Below are 17,366 nucleotides of genomic sequence, written 5' to 3' on the forward strand. Positions count from 1 at the left end.
CAGAGGCGGACAAAACCTTCTGGGAAATGTAGTCCGGCGAGCAGCTCGTTCGTGCCGCCTCGCATCCTCCTGCGTCGCCCTCTGGTGCGCGGGAGGACCAACCATTTTAGCTGGTTTATTCCCGCTCTTCAGAGGAACTGAATTCCTCCGTGGACCTCATTTTCTCTGTTTATCCCTCTCGGACCTCAGTTACTCCGGACTTTGCTTCGCATGGTAAAATGCCGAAAGTAGTAATGCACAGTAGTTGCTGTGGTGTTCGAATGCGTTAATATACGTGAATACTGTTTATAAATCCTAAAATGGTGCACAATCGTTAGGTTTTAGTGGCTTAATTATTCTCACAAGAAGCTAAACAGTTACCGCCAGGTTTCCTATCTGTGTATTCAAAGCTCTGTGAGAGTCAGCCCTGTAACAAGCACCATTGTAAGCACTGAGGCGCATTAAAAAGAAGAACAAAACTTGATTCCCGCCAGCAAGGGCTTTAACAGATAATTCATGGAGAGGAAATATAAATTGCTGTTTTAAAAATTGGAAAAAAGTTTAATCTCACCACTAAAAAACAAAAACAAAACATTTTTTACCTTTCAAAGGGTTTAAAAAAAAATTCTCAATGCTACTGAATATGCAATTAGATAGGTTACTCACGCTGCTGACAGAAGTGTGCATAAGTACAACATATTTGGAAAGAAATTAAATAGTATATATGAAGCTATAAAAAGTGAATAGCTAAGAGTTTCACTTCTGAGAAGCTATCCTAAGAAGAAAATAATCACATCTGTAGCTAAGATTTTCAAAAACGATGGCTATTTCAGTGGTATTTATAGTAGTGAAAAATTAGAAATAATCTAAATATTCAAAAGAGACTCAATGAGTTGCAAAACGGAGGCTGAAGCAGGAGAATCACTTGAGCCCAGGAGTTTGAGGTTGCAGTTAGCTATGATGATGCCACTGCATTCTACCCTAGGCAATAGAGTGAGACTTTGTCTCAAAAAGAAAAAAAAAAAAAAAAAAACTTGCAGAAATACCCCAAGCTGGAATAGTATGCAAACATTAAGTATTTTTTAAAATAATCTTAGATACAGAAAAATTCTTGTTTTTATATATGTGTGTATATATAAATAGATATATGTATGATTATAATTTTGTTAAATGATATGATCCCTGTTGTGGAGTAGCTCACAGGCTAGTGGAAGATATAGACCAGTAAATAGTACCACGATATTTTTACTTACCTTAAATTAAGTAATGATAATGGAAAAAGTGGACCTCTTTATTAATACATGTTAGTTATTGTTTATATTACTGTAAAGCTCTCTCCCCAACACACATACACAGTGTTGATTATTCACCTGGCCAAAGTTGGGCTGATCATGTTTTGTTTTGTGGACCTGGCAATTAGATTCAGGGATTCTTTTTTTTTTTTTCCGTTTTTCTTGAGACAGCATCTCACTCTGTTGTCCCGGCTAGAGTACCATGGCATCACCCTAGCTCATGGCAACCTCAACCCCCTGGGCTCAAGGGGCCCTCCTGCCTCAGCCTCCGGAGTAGCTGGCACTACAAGCATGTGCCACCATGCCTGGCTAATTTTTTCTATTTTTGATAGAGACAGGGGTCTTGCTCTTGCTCTGCTGGTCTCGAACTCCTGAACTCAAATGATCCACCCGCCTCAGCCTCCCAGAGTGCTAGGATTACAGGCGTGAGCCACCACGCCAGGATTGATTCAGGGATTCTTAATTATCTTCTGAAGCTGGCTAGAACTATAGCAAGTGAGCTGAAGAGCTTGGAGCAGCCATATTCTACCAAGTGGGCCAGAAAAGTACAGTGAGGAAGAAGCAGGGATAGCAGATGGAGTGAGAGTCCAGATGGTATTCAGCTAATAGATATAGCTCCTCTCTTAGACCTCTTTAATGTACCTGTGTATTTTCAAATTCTCCATTTTGCTATTATTTGTATCCTGAAGGTCTTAATTTATAGAAATATTTTCCCATAAATTTGTTAATATTTTCTCATATGTTTATTTAGAGGAATAAAAGAGATAATGCATATAAAATACTTAGCAAAGGACCTGGCACATGTAAGCACTCAATAAACAATAATAATGCCTGTTTACTCAATGTTGTAAGATAATTCTCCATGAGTCTCTCATGTTTCTGCATATCTTGCAAGCAGAGATCTCTCTGCCTTTTGTTACGGACTCTTTTTTTAAGGCAGTTTGTATAATGAACAATCTTGGGAAATATAGTGTCTCCCTCTGGAGCGAAAGGCCTAATGCTCACTGCCTAGTATAAAAGATTTGGGTTCTCCTAGCTCTCGGTTCCTCTCTGTAATGCAACACAGGCGCATGCTGAAACATCCACGTGACTGCCCATCTGCATCACCCTCATGGGACTGGGGCCAAGGGGAACTGACACAAACATGCTGGTGCTCATGCTGCTTACTGCACCATCAGTAATTGCGTCCTTTGTTTCTGGCCAAGGAGTCTCGTGTCTTCCACCAGCATCCATGCAACCATGGCAGGCTAACTTGACAGCTTGCAAAGAGGGTAAGAGCTCAGACTCTTCATGGTTCTTGAAAATCATTATTCTTCTCTGTACTTGTGAAAAATTTTCATTCTTTCTAGTTTACTCACAGAAATATCTGAGTGCCAGCTAGGTTTAAGGATAGAAGTTGTAAAGAAAAATAATTCAGACCAACAACTCTTTGAATTTGTACCATCTGCAAGGATGTCTGCTCTCCAAGAACTTGTAATATAACTGAGAGAATAGAACAAGTATGCTAATAGCCTTCCACACAAAGCAGTGATAGATTAGTGTCATGTAAATGTGAAAAAAATAATAAGTCTGGTAGTTCAGTTGAGATACTTTTTTTTTTTGAGACAGAGTCTCGCTTTGTTGCCCAGGCTAGAGTGAGTACCGTGGTGTCAGCCTCGCTCACAGCAACCTCAAACTCCTGGGCTCGAGCGATCCTCCTGCCTCAGCTTCCCGAGTAGCTGGGACTACAGGCATGTGCCACCATGCCTGGCTGATTTTTTTCTATATATAGTAGTTGGCCAATTAATTTCTCTCTATTTATAGTAGAGATGGGGTCTCGGTCTTGCTCAGGCTAGTTTCGAACTCCTGACCTCAAACAATCCGCCCGCCTGGGCCTCCCAGAATGCTAGGATTACAGGCATGAGCCACCTAGCGCCCAGCCTTGGATGAGATACTTTTTAGTTACGGTTATCAAGAAGAGATAGGATTTGAACCTGTTTTTAAAGGTTTTTATAGAGATTTTAAGGCAACAGATCTGGGAGAGAGGGTTGGCAGGAGCAAGTACACTCAGGGTCTTTGCATGTGGTAAAACGCTATATGCAGCACTCAACTGGGAGAGCTTTCTCCTCTTTACTTGGCTAATTTCTTTGTATCCTTCAGATTCCAGTTTCAATGCCATCTCTTTAGAAAGTCCCCCACACTCAAAACAACATGCAGATTGGGTGTTATGGACTCTTACAGCAACCCAGTGGTACAGATCACATCTGTCTCTGTGTCTCCAGCGCTAGCACAATGGAGACTCATAACAAGCCTTTGGTAAATACTTGTTGAATGAATGAGTGAATGTTCAAAATATGATCTTAGTTTGGTGTGGAGACCTGGTCAACTGGAGTTACCAGGAGTTACGTGGTTAGGAGTTACGTGGAGATTGGGTAGAACTGGTAGAGGTAAAACTAAAAAAAGGTAGAATAAAAAAGACTTAGGAATTTTGGCTTCATACAGTAGACTTGCAGGAAACTTTGAAATTAAAAGTTTTTTTCATTCCATATTTCATTTCAAAAGATTTTGAAATTTTTTGAGCCCAAACAGATAAAAGTCAGTTTGAGTTCCTTTCCAGAAAAATAACTATTTGACATTCACTAGTACAGACAGGTGAATCATTTATTCTCCCAATATCTGATGAGGTGGCCTCTCTGAAAGTAGCCTAGTTTATCCATGCCTCTAAGGCCAATAGGGCAGCAGGGAAGTGGGTCCAGCTTTTCCACTGGAAAGGACCGCTTTATTTTTTATGTTTATGAGCCCCAAACTTAAACATATCTTACACTCTTTACCAACCACATGTATGAAACCATCACTTATTTTCCTATTTTCAACTAATTCAAGATAAACTACCATTAGTGAGTGGGGAGATAGGCAGTGCTGATCCAATACCAAGCTGATAAATTTCCCACTGAAGGCAAAGATATTTGCCAATTTCTTTGGTGGTTTCCAGTTTCACTTTTAGTGATGGTGCGATATCTTTAGGCATTTTGAAATGCCACAACCGTCTCAAGGACCCCAATGTGCCCTTTCTTTCCTCTGATGGCCAGGGGCCTGGGGACCTAGGTTGGACACAATTGCATGAAGATGGCCAGGGGCCACCCAGCACTGTGACTGTAGCCCTGGTGACTTCAAGGAAAGAGGATACAGCCTGGACCCTTCGCATTTATTGGTCCATTTCTTTCAGAATAGGCGATGTGAAGGAATCTCGATGTATTTTAAAAGCCGGTGAATGAGGCTTGAGAAAGACAGCTTTGAACTCATGGGTTTTTTTTTCTTCCTTAGCTTACTTGGAGTTCTTGACACTAGGGGGAGTGAGTGGAAAGAAAGACGACAATTCTTTGCTCTCATTTCTGAACCTGATTTTATAGTGTTTGTGTGATCCTTGAGTCAGAGGAGCCCTTGTCACAAAAGCTTTGTGTAGCTTTATGTTAATTTCACATTTTTCACGGCCTGAACCCCTTCCCCCTGCAGATCTAGGGAAGCTTTCTTTCCTAATTGTACTAGGAGGCTGGCAATGACCCCCAATGACAAGTTTGCTGATTACAATGAATCAAAGGGAAGAACGATTAAAAGAAAAGAAGAAAAGAACTGTCGAAACATTATAGACTTTACAATGTTACCTCATATCCTGGTGTCTCTCATTGATTTTATTCTTTTAACTAATCCTTATCAAGCACTATATATGGTGCTAGAAACTATGTTAAGCCATGAGGATACAGACACAAGACACACCTGCTGTCAGGTTGCCATCAGTCTATTGTAATATATTTTATGAGGAAGGTAAGTATGGGCTGCCAAGGGAATGCATAAGCGAGGCTTATGCTACCCTAAGGATGGAGACCTGGGAAGGCTTTAGTTTGGAAGGATGAGTGCAAAGTGTTAATTATTTAGTTAAATGGATTTGGTGTGGGGTATGTTGTGCGCAAAAGGCAACAGCACTTTCAAAAGCCAAGAAGTATGCATGAGATAGCGTGGTCCATTTGGGAATGGAGACAATGGCTGGAGCAATGGGTTGAGGGTAGAGGGATTCAGAAGGTGAGGTTGGAAAAGGTGGGGCTGTCCTCCAAGGTCACTTTTACTTATCCATGGGTAAGAGGAATCACTGAAGGACATAAGGCTGGGAATGGCATTGAAAATAAAGGGTGTCTGCCTGCTCTTTGCTTAGTCCTCTTATCTGGGCCATTCTCTTGGTAGTCAGGGACATGTATTTTGTATAGGTTCCCTGTCCTAGGTACTGATCTGGGAAACCTTGGAGATTCCCCTCCTATCCTGGCCAGGGAGGACACTTTGCCTGCAAGAGCCTATAGCTCCAGCCTCAAGGTGCCTGATTAGAGAAATCCTCCTCATTGTATGGCTCGGGTGCCTCGGACCTCACAGGGACCTACCTCACAGGGAAATGACATTTGGGGTTCTCAACTTTGTAGCCCATTTTCTATGCTGGGGAATAGGGAAGCTGGAAAATCCCACCAACGCCTCACCATGGTCTGTATCCTCCCCATCCCCAACAACAGGGTGGGGCATTCCCCCCTCCCCCCAATACACTTGATATATAGGTGTTACCTAATCTCTTTTGGAGCTCACTCATATACATTAGCTCATTTGAGCTCCTTAGCAACTCCATGAGTTGGGTATCATTGCTCCCATTTTACAGATGGGAAAACTGAGGTTCAGAAGGCTAAACTGACTTGTCCCGGGTCACAGAGCAAGTTAAGTGGTAGAGCTCGTAAACATGATGTACACCGTTTAAGTCACCCCTGTTCCTTTTATCATTTGTTTTCATTGGGCACAGGGTACAAACTGTGAAATTATGTGTACTCTTAGGGACACAGGACCTCTCATCCCCCAAGAAATCGTTTCGCATCTTTTTTTCATTTGTACAAGAAAACAAAATACCTAGTACAGGGGTCGCAAATAGGGTTCTTCTTCATGCCAACTCCCTTCAATTGACAGTGGCTGCTCGGAACAAAGCAATGAGGATTGTGAGGCGACGCCTTGGTGTAGCAGGAAAGAATACCATGATTCATTGGTAATGTCTGCTCTGAGTGCAGGAGAGGGAAGGGGCAGCACAGAAGCACCGGTCTTGACATTTCCACTGACACCCACCTTCATCCCCAACACCAATTGTGCTCATTTTCTCTTATTCCTTCTGAGAAATAAAATAAAATCCTAAGCCCCCTAACACACTGCATGGGCGCCCCCTCTTGGCTAAGGGGATCCCAGCAAAACCTTAAAATGGAGTTCCTAGCCATGACAGTAGGAGAGGTCAGACATGCCTCATTATAACCCCTCCCTGGTTTTTTTTTGTTTTTGTTTTTGAGACAGAGTCTCACTTTGTTGTCCAGGCTAGAGTGAGTGCTGTGGTGTCAGCCTAGCTCACAGCAACCTCAAACTCCTGGTCTCGAGTGATCCTTCTGCCTCAGCCTCCCGAGTAGCTGGGACTACAGGCATGCGCCACCATGCCCGGCTAATTTTTTCTATTTTTAGCAGAGATTGGGGGGGGGGGTCTCGCTCTTGCTCAGGCTGGTTTCGAACTTCTGACCTTGAGCAATCCTCCCGCCTGGGCCTCCCAGGGTACTAGGATTACAGGCGTGAGCCACCGCGCCCTAACCCCTCCCCTTTAACCGCCATTGGCTTTCTTCCCTAAGGGTTAAACGTAACCAGCCCTTTGGAAAGACTCGCTCCACAGCTGATTTCAATCAACTGCCTGAGCTGCTCTGTTTTTGCGGTTTCAGCACTGCAGCCGGCTAGCTTGTTCCTCCCTGGTAAGGGGCCTACTGACCACGCAGTGGTCCTCACCAGTCTGCGGAGGCTGCATGGAGAGGGTTTTCCCGAGTTCTGCTTCACCTTTTGACATCAGAGGACTGAAAACTCCGCCCTCGGATCGTGCTAACTCCGCCGTTTTTTGAACATGGGTCCTATGAGGTAACATGAAGCTCAGTTGTGCATGTGCGTATTTCTCCTTTCATAAATATTCATGGCTCCTCCTATAGCTTGTTAAATATGTATATTTGGCCACCCTGCTCAGCATCAATTCCTGTTCCTGCTGCCTTTCCCTGGAGGTACTTGTTCTCAGCTTCCGGCCAGAGGCTATGCTGCCCAGCCTGCAAGATGGCCAACCTGCAGGCTGCAACCTTTTGTGAGAAATAAAGCTTTCCTTTCCAAATTTATGAACCTTGTCATTCTTTGTGGACACTTCCCTTCCCTGCCAGAACTCTCCCTGCTCATTTAATAATAGCTTCAATTTACTGAGCATATACTGGGTAGTAGGTACTTCGCATATATTATTTCCAATTCTCACAACAATCTTATAGGTAGGGACAAAAACAAGATTTAGGGGGTGTTAAGTCACTTGTCCGAGGACACACAACAAGCTGAAATTCGAACCCTCAACCACATAGAAACCTTTGCATTTTTATGGTGAGTACCTTCATATTCACTGTTTGCTTTGAGCCTCACCACAGCCCTGGGACGCAGTTCTCTGAGTTTGCAGCTGAGAGAGCTTGAGGCTCAGAGGAGAGGGGCTATTTGGTGACACAGTCATAACTCCTGACTCCTATTTCAGGCCTCTTCCTGCTATTACCTCAGGATCTCGGAAAGGAGCCCTGGACTCCAAAAAAGCCATCTTAAACAGTCGATCTGTACTACTGTGGGGAGACTTTGGGGACCCTTGATTGATTTTACTTCTGCCATCCTTACCCCGTTTTCAGCTCTTATCAAGAAGGTCCTTCTTTTATTGCTAGCTCCTTCTGAAATTTATCTCATTTCTTAAAAAAATTAATTTATTGAGGTTAAATTCACATAACATAAAATGACCCATTTTAAAGTGAACGGTTAAGTAGCATGTAGTACATTCACAATGTCGTGCAACCACCACTTCTATCTAGTCCCAAAATATTTCCATCACTCCAAGGTAAAGTCCCTTACCTATGAAACAGGTTTTCCCTCTTCCCCACTCCCCCCAGCCCTGGGCTAACACCAATCTGCATTCTGTTTCTATGGATTTATTTATTCTGGATATTGCATATAAATCGAATCATACAGTGTGTGACCTTTCGTTTATGATTTCTTTCACTTAAATGTTTTAGAGATTCACCTGTGTTGTAGCATATATGAGTACTTCATTCCTTCACATGGCCAATATTCCATTGTATGAATATATAGTACCACGATGTGTTTATCCATTCATTCATTGATAGACATTTGGGCTGTTTCTACTTTCTGGCTAGTATGAATAGTGTTGCCGTGAACATGTGTAAACATGTACTTGCCTGAGTATTTGTTTTCAATTCTTTGGGTTCATACCTAGGAGTGAAACTGCAGAGTCATATGGTAGTTCTGTATTTAACTTTTTGAGGAAAGGCCCACTTGTTTTTGTTTGATCCTATTGGAGGTAGAAGTATATGCTGATAATGAAGAAAACCAGCCTTTTCTGAGCTATATAATTTTGATGTCTAGCTTTATTTTGGAAACTTTTAAATCAGGTTTGCCAATTGAAGTTACCTCCCTGTGGCAAACCTGAAATTGGGATTTAAAGAACTTGCAGTTCTTTCTTATTACATGCATTGTATGTGCCAAGGAGAGCGCTAGGCAGTCTTTGGATATGAGTTCTCTTCCACAGGACAGCACTGCCTAGTAGCAATTATTATCCCCATTTTGCAGATGAAGAAGCTGGAGTCTAAAATGTAACCATTGAGCCTATTTAGTACCTTCTAGTGGTCTGACTCCAGAGGACATCTTTCTGCCACACCATGTATCCTTCCTCAAGAACTTTCTAGGCTGCTGTTATCAGCTATATTGCTGAGCTTTTATGAGAAATGAGAAGCAGGCTTTTGTTGTAGAGTTTTTCACAATAAAAAGCATAACGTTTATTAAGATTCTTTTGATTGGCAAGTACAGAAATTGTGAAAGGAGAGTGTGAATGAATAAGTAGGTCAGGAAATCCACAGGCAGTAATGCGTCAGGGTCTCAGGAAGGGTTGGAACTGGGTCTCAGAAAGCTTCTAAGAACCAGGGATTTTCTCTCTTCTTCATCTCTTGTTCCTACTTCTCTCTGTGTCTGCTGCCTTATTTCTCTACATTGATTGGTTTTCTCTGATACATAGTGTGTGGGATAGAAAATAGCCACATCACAGTGTCAGCATTTATATGAATATCTCTCCTGTTCAAGAGAGTAGCTAGATGAGTCTGAAATCACTTAGTTCCAATTCCAATTTACCAGGGAAGGGACTTGTAATGGCTCCACTTGGATAGGTCACCCAACCTTTGACTGAAAACTGAAGGTACGTGGCAGAGCATTCAGACCATGTGGAGGCAAGTGGAGTGAGAATTCCTTGTGAAAGAGGTAAATGTTTGCTTGTGGAAGACCCAGAGATGACAAAGGGTATCTGCTTCAGCTTTTATGAGAACATCTATAAACCAGACATGGGAGGATTTGGAATGGAGAAACTGTGATACTCCCAGCTCTGCTCTAGGCAGGAGGGAATGTTTGTGAGACACTGGAAGTAGCCTCTGAGGTAGAGGACCTGTGGATGGCGTGGGAAACTCCTGAAGGTGGCACTTCATCTGGAAGTGGTGCTCTTTTCTCTAGGAGGAGACACATGCTACGGAGACGCCAGTACGATTATGAACCTCTTCAAGCATTTTGTGAATGTTTGCATTGGCATATTAGGAATAACAGTTACTAGAACCACAGAAGATTGATGTAATGACTCCATCAACACTGAAAGCATGAACTCGAAACTACTACAGATAGAAAGACTAAGAATTCTCAAAACCTCAAAACCAGGAGGTGGCTATTAAAGGCAGACATGTGGAACATGGTCCCTGGGAGGCCTAGAGATGGATCGTAATGCAGAATCAGGATGACAAATGAACTCCTCTGGAAAGGAATGGGGCAGAAACTTGTCTTTAGACATACCTAGCTATGGATGAAAGAATTTCACCATTTCTGAAGATACCTTCCTACCCCATTGTGGTGGCTATAATTGGTTTTATGTATATTTAAGCTTAAATAATTTGAATAGTATTCTGTATAGAGGTCATTCCATAGCTTGGGTTTGTTTATTCTCAACTTTTTGCAGCCATTATAAGGTTCTAAACCTTGAATCCTACAGACGAGTTTCTGATGTCCAGGGCAGGCCAGTTACACAGCTTGCTGTGTAAAGTGCAATCCGAGTACAGCTTGCTTCTGTATTCAGAGCCTCGATAGAGACAGTATTTATGTTGTCACATTGGTCAAATGGACGCCAAGATGTCAGTATGGTTTCTGATGAGACAGGCAGCTCTTGAGCGATGGGCACAGGCAAAGAGTCTAGTCCTCCTGGCTTAAATTATTCAGACAATTACCTTGGCTCACCTTAAACTTAGCAGCCCAGCACAAAAGAGAAATTTCTGAATTTCTGTCCTTTTGGAAAGGTAGGCCCTAAAAGGCATCCATATTTGGCTCTGAAATATGAAGCCTGTGGCCCTGAACATAAGCAGAAACATAAGCAGTTTCTTCCCAGAAAGTTCCAACAAGGAGGAGCAAATCTTGGAACAGAGCCTCCCTTTGCCTACAAAATGATCAAACTGTAATTATCACATTTAAGGGATAATTGTTCCAATTGTAGCAGAATGAGGTGCTCAAGCCCTCTTTCTTCTGCTGACACAAATAGAATTGCTGTGAAGATGGAATAGTACTTCCAGAACAGCTTGCTTTGAGCTAGTTCGGTTCTTTTTATAGTGAATCTAGGGTCAGGGAAAGGTGCTGTGTGGGCACCTCTGAAACTCTTTCCTCTTCCCTCTTCGTGACTGGGCCCTTTGGTACCAACCTGTACATGCAGACTCGGACCCCACAGTAGCACCTGTCTTGACCTAAGGTTTTAAGGCTTGAAGCTATTCTTGTCAGATCCCTGGACTTGGACAGAAGCTGATATTTCTTAGATATGCTACAGGGCAGATGAAGTGGGGAGTCTGATACTTTCACAGGGGCAGGATAAGGATAATCACTCTTCAACAATAGGGTTACCAGGAGAGGAAGAAGGGAAAGAAGGAAAATATTGCATGCCGAGCAGCTCCTATGTTCCAGGCACTGTGCAGGGCATTTTCTCATCTGTCATTTCAATTTGGCATCAGGGGCCCAGACAAATGAAGCAGAGTGAACAGAAATGATGGGGTACAGTGTTTGGGAGTTAGCCAGGTATGCAGTCCTTTTGTGGTGTGCTGAGGTCCTGAGCATTAGTCTTTGGATTTCTGCCTCTGGAGTGGGGAATAGCCAAAGCCAGTCTGGGTAGCAGGACCCAAGGCAGATGCCAATTCTGAGAGCCACCTGGGAGCAGTTGGAGAGAGATTAGTTTAGACAAAATGGTGGTGAGGAGCTGAACCCAGGGGAGTTTAGTTCTAGTTGTAGAGTGTGGTGGGAAGAGGGCAGGGTCAGGGGAATGGTGAGAAATGAAGCAGAAGCAAGACCCTGAAGGGCCTTGTATGTTGCAAAGAAAAGTTTATGGGCAATTCCTGTTCAAGTAAGTCAAAATATTTTTTAAAAGAAAGAGAAAATTTAAAAATTGAAATAAAAAAAAGTTTGGACTTTCTCTTAGGACATTGGAAGGCTATTTAAAGGCTTTAAGGATATGGTTTCACTTGGAATTGGGATCTCATGTTGGCTGCCTGGTACCGATGGGAAGAGCAAGATGCGGTGTAAGAAGGTTGTTGTGGACAATACGCTACATGCTGGGGACATACTGTCTTGTCAGGAATTTTTTAGTTGCTAGTGACAGAAACTTACCTTGTGAACCAACCCTGTGTTGCTTACACAAACTTCCTCCTCTACATACACATGGCAGCACAGTTACAGCTGCAGACTGACTTTAGGAACCATTGGAACAGGGGCTTGAAAATGACCAGACCTCTCGCTGTCTCTCATTTTACTCCCTTCTGCCTGCTAGCTCCGCAAGGTAGAGAGTAGTGGTTGAGACAATGGGCTCTGGAGCTAGAGAACCTTTGTTTCTTACTAGCTGTGTGGCATTGAGCAAATTACTTAACCTTGCTGTGCCCCAGTTTCCTCATCTGTAAACAAGGATGATCATATCATTTACCTCCTGGGATTGTTGTGAGAACTAAATGAGTGAATGCACTTAAAGGGCTTGGCATAGTGAATGGGACATAGAAGGTTATTAGAAAGTGTTTGCTGTTATTACTGTTATTTATATTATTTGACTGTAGACTGCTATTTTTTTTTTTTTTTTTTTTTTTTTTTGAGACAGAGTCTCACTTTGTTGCCCAAGCTAGAGTGAGTGCCGTGGCGTCAGCCTAGCTCACAGCAACCTCAAACTCCTGGGCTCAAGCAATCCTGCTGCCTCAGCCTCCCGAGTAGCTGGGACTACAGGCATGCGCCACCATGCCCGGCCGATTTTTTCTATATATATTAGTTGGCCAATTAATTTCTTTCTATTTATAGTAGAGACGGGGTCTCGCTCTTGCTCAGGCTGGTTTCGAACTCCTGACCTCGAGCAATCCGCCCGCCTCGGCCTCCCAAAGTGCTGGGATTACAGGCGTGAGCCACTGCACCTGGCCTAGACTGTTTTTTTTTTTTCTGGATGGTAGGAAAACAGGCTCTGGAAGCTCTGAAGTGTTGCATCTGGCTTTAGCCACCAGAGAGATACTGACTGAATATTTTCCGGTTCCAAGTCCCAACATCTGAGGAGAAAACCTTGAGTTTGATTTCACTCCTGGCTCAATCCACATGATCAAGTGGACAAGTGCCACAATTGCTCCACTTTGAGTTCTGGTTCCATATATAGATACAAGGACTACCAAGATGAGTCCCTGGCCAGTCTAGTCAAGGAGGAGACAGGAACCCAACTCCCCAGGTGATGGTGCCTTCTGAGGGAGGCACTCACCAAGCCCAGCAGATGTTCGAATATTTCAGAGGACACTTGCCAAGGCTTTTGGGACTCTGTGCTTGGGGTGTCCTCCGTAGCTTCGTATTCCCTTCACAGAATGCAGAAAAAAGCATAATGGAATTATGTGACCCTACCAGGCTCAATCAGTAGATGTAATGAAGGACTATGGAAATGTGGATTTGTGGCTCCTGGGTGTCTGGTCAGCAATCTGGCCCTAAGGCCTAAGCAACTACCTGACAACTGGTGCCTGAGCCCTGGCCGCTAGCCAGCAGTGCTTCAGTCCTGCTCCCTTGGTCCTTGGCCATCTGCTCTACACAGCCTTCCTCTTCTCTGTATTAGAGGACCCGGCCTACACTTCCTGACGCCCCCCAGACCTTTTTGCTGGCCTTCAGGAAGTAGATCCCAGTCCCAGACCAGTCCCTTCTCTATTAGGGTCGAGTAAAGGTGAGTGTAGAAGTAGGAGGCTCTACCATTCTGTCTTCCTTATCCTCCAGGGACTCGTTTGTACCAAACCTTCTCACCGCCCTCTTGGCTCAGTGACATTTTCCTGTACACCAACCAATCTCATAGCATCTGTGATTCAAATTCTCAACAAAATTCCAGATTAGTCCAGGTCTTGGACGTTTAGGGTGGCTTGAAAATGGTCAAAATGGAAAATGTTAAAATCTGTAAATGTCAAGGGTCTACAATACAGATGTAGAACAAATTAATCCTGTCTTTAGAAAGCCTTCAACCAATTGGTTGAAGGCTTTTTGGTGCAGGTGTTATTTAGCTGCACCATTGAGGGTGGGCAGGATTTTGACATAGCAGGAGAGCAGTGTGAAGGATTGGGGTGGGGAAGGTGCAAGAGGACAGGGCAGACTGTCTTTGCGGGGGGGGGGGGGGCAGGTCAGATGTGCCCGGAACTCAGGATGAATGGAGGGATTAATGGGAGATAAAGCTGGGACACTACAGAGTCCTCAGAATCCCCAAGACAAACGGCATTCTCTTCCTCAGAAGCCACATGTGGATAAGACCTTGAGTGTCCCTTGAGCTGTTGTAAGCAAGGAGTGACAGCCTTTACTATGAAGAAACAAGGTAGAGTTGGTAGGGCTTGTGCATCTATTATCCTTACGGAAGTCAGCCTGGAGCAGTGTTTTTTGTTTGGTAGATTTGGTAGTGTTTTGTTTGGTAGATTTAAAAAGTCCATCACTTCATAAAATATTTACCCATCCCTGATTCACTTTTCAGAAGATGCTCAGCAAACACTTGGGAAAGGGAGATGAGCTTGTTTCCAAGAGATCTTTCCAAAACGTTAAGTATCTCCCATTTAAAACCATCCAGAGACATCAGGATCTTCCATTTAAACCTTCTTGGATTTTCTTTTTCTGATTGGTATTTGATTACACAATTAGTTGCATCATTAGACTGTAAACTCTAGTGCAGTATCTAGTTCAGGGCCTGGAGCAGAATGAGTTCCTCCTGCTGCTTAGGTAAACTGAGCTGTGATGAAGAGTGTGGGAGTTTGAGCTTGGGGAATATCTTTGGAAGGTGTAAGGGCCAGGAGTAGTTCGAGAGGGTGTGGGGGGCTCAGTAAGGGCTTGTAGTTGGAAATAATAAACTCTGTTCTATCTGGCTGGGCAAAAAGGAGTTTATGAAAAAACATTTATGGCTCACAGAAGTGCTGACAGGGTTGAAAGTACTGAATCTAAATTGAACTTCCAGGAATGGCTCCCCAGAATCACACTGCCGAGTGGCTGCCTCTGCCCTGATCGGGAAGCTGCACCATCAGGAAGCTGCTGCCCCCAGCTCTTGGCTCAGGAACCAAGTCAGTTCAACTCTGACCTATACAAGATAATGGAAGCCTCACGCTATGTCTCTTTCCCTGTGCAACTCAGTTCTGAATTCTAGTCTCAAGAGTTTCCGATTGGAGAAACTAAATCACATTCACAATCGAGGTGACAGGAAGCTCGGGGAATTGTGTTTTTAGTTTCGTAGCCTCTGTGTAGAACACCAGAGAGGGCCTGAACAAGCCAATTCATGGTGTCTGCCGCAGGGGCGCGGCTAGGGAGCCTGCCGGGCTGTGGATTAGGCAGGCACAGGGAGCCAATGCTTCATTCGTTCAGTGGACATTCTCTGAGGAACTGCTGTGTCTGGGGCCTGAGCCAGGAGACATGCAGAGACTGAGTTACTGCCCTTGGGACACTGGCAGTCTGAAGGAACCACACAGAAATGGTCAGGATGAAACTATCACCCATGCCTCGGGACAGGAATGGCTCAGAGACTGGGTGAGGATATTGCTGCAGGTGGGAGTCGAGTAGCACCCGCCTGACCCCGCCGCTGGAGGCCAAGCGTGCAGGTCCTGGCAGTGCGTGAGGCTGGGCCTGCCAGCACGACATTGTCAGAGGCGGAAAGGGACTTAGAGGATAGTCCTGTTGTGATGGCTGCACACACTTCTCCCTCTCCGGCGTCTCTGAAGAGTGATCGAGATTATTTTTAGCTTTCTCTAGACTCAGTTTAATTTTTAGTTTTCAGGTTCTCATTTTACAGGTCAATACTCTGTGGCAGGTTGCCTCCCAGATAAAATATGCGAACAGGTGTAAGAATAGAAAATTTAGTAACAGTGAGTTTAAAAATGTTAATGGAATCAGGACACAAAGGAATCATAAGAGTTTGGTTCCCACCGCAGCTCAGTGAATGTGTCGGGTTTTTGAGGCTGTGAACGAATCTGTGAGGCTAAGCTGGGAGTCCTCTCTGAAGGACGTATGATGGGACGATGATCCTCGTGGGAAGAGCAGCTGTAGAGGACACTGCTTAAATCAGAAGGGAATGTATATACATGGGTCCCCTTGGTACTAACAGAGCTCAAGCTGTTCCTACTTCATGTATTCTGTCTCACTGGTAACTGTGTGGAGTCTCTGGGCCCAGGTCTGAGTCCATATCCAGGCTCTGGGTGGTCTTTCCCTCCATGTGATGGGGCCAGCTCTAAGCAAATGGCGGCTGCTATAAGGTGGGCTTTCCCAAACGCACGCCAGCTCTGCGGGTCACTGCAGCTGGAGGGGCCTGCCTGTCAGCCTCCCTGCCATTGAAGGCAGTGTGAGAAGGAGAGGGTGGGGCATTTACTGAAGAGATGTGGTAATATGGAAACAGAGGTGTGAACCAGCCCTGGGGTTCATGGAAAGTCGACAGACAAGGCCCTCAGTATGCCTGGGCAGAATGAGACCTGGAGCAGGAGGGGTATGCAGGATTCAGGCCTCAGGAGTAGGGCTTTGTGGCTCCTCACTCCGGTGCTACGCCACTAAGAGGACTGCTCCCTTTCTCTTGGGAAGTCTGGATCAGTCCGGGGCCAGCAGGGCATGGATGACACTCCTCAGCTGGGGTTTTTGAAGCAATTTTTTTTTCTGGGTACATGTGATAATTTAATGCATTGATATAATTTGTAAAGATAAAATCAGTGTGCTTAGGACATTCATTATCTTAAATATTCATCTTTTCTTTATGTTGGAACCATTCAAATTCTTCTCTTCTAACTATTTTGAAATATATAATAGGTTATTATAAACTGTAGTCACCCTACTGATCTAACACTCAGTCTTATTTCTTCTATCAAAGTATATATTTGTACCCATTCATCACCTTCTCTTCATCCCACTCCCTTCCTCCTAACCTTCCATCTACTACCAATCTACTCTCTATTGAAGCAACATTTTAGTGCAGAGACTATTTGCAAAGATGTGGGCAGAGATACTTGTAATCCCAAGGAGCCATCGTCACTCCTAGGCCTGTGGAGATGGTCGTCTTGGAGCCTGGTTGGAAGGTGGAGTCGTCTAAAGGCTGCCTGACAGGAACTGTGGCCGTGGAGGAAAGGAGACATTACCAGAACTGGGCTGTGAGAGGGCTGAAGGGAGTTGGGGGAAGAAATACCGTGACCTCTCTCTCCTCTGGTCTTCAGCCTCCTGCCAGTTGCCCCATTGGCTGAACCCGAATCCAGCTGGAAGCCAGAGCATAAGGGACCCTGGAGATGCACCTGTAGAAGTCAGCCCCATAGGAGACCAGGACTGAGGAAAGTGGAGAATGGATTGGTGTGGTGGGACGAGGGCAAGCAGAGGATAATGAGCATGGCATTCTTAAGTTCTTGAGTCTTCTCTCTCTACCAGACGTCTGACTCTGCCTGCTCTCCAACCAAGTTCCTGAGAGAGAATCAGATAGGCTCAGTT

This window comes from Microcebus murinus, chromosome 4, assembly GCF_040939455.1.
Source record: "Microcebus murinus isolate Inina chromosome 4, M.murinus_Inina_mat1.0, whole genome shotgun sequence".
Taxonomy (NCBI): domain Eukaryota; kingdom Metazoa; phylum Chordata; class Mammalia; order Primates; family Cheirogaleidae; genus Microcebus; species Microcebus murinus.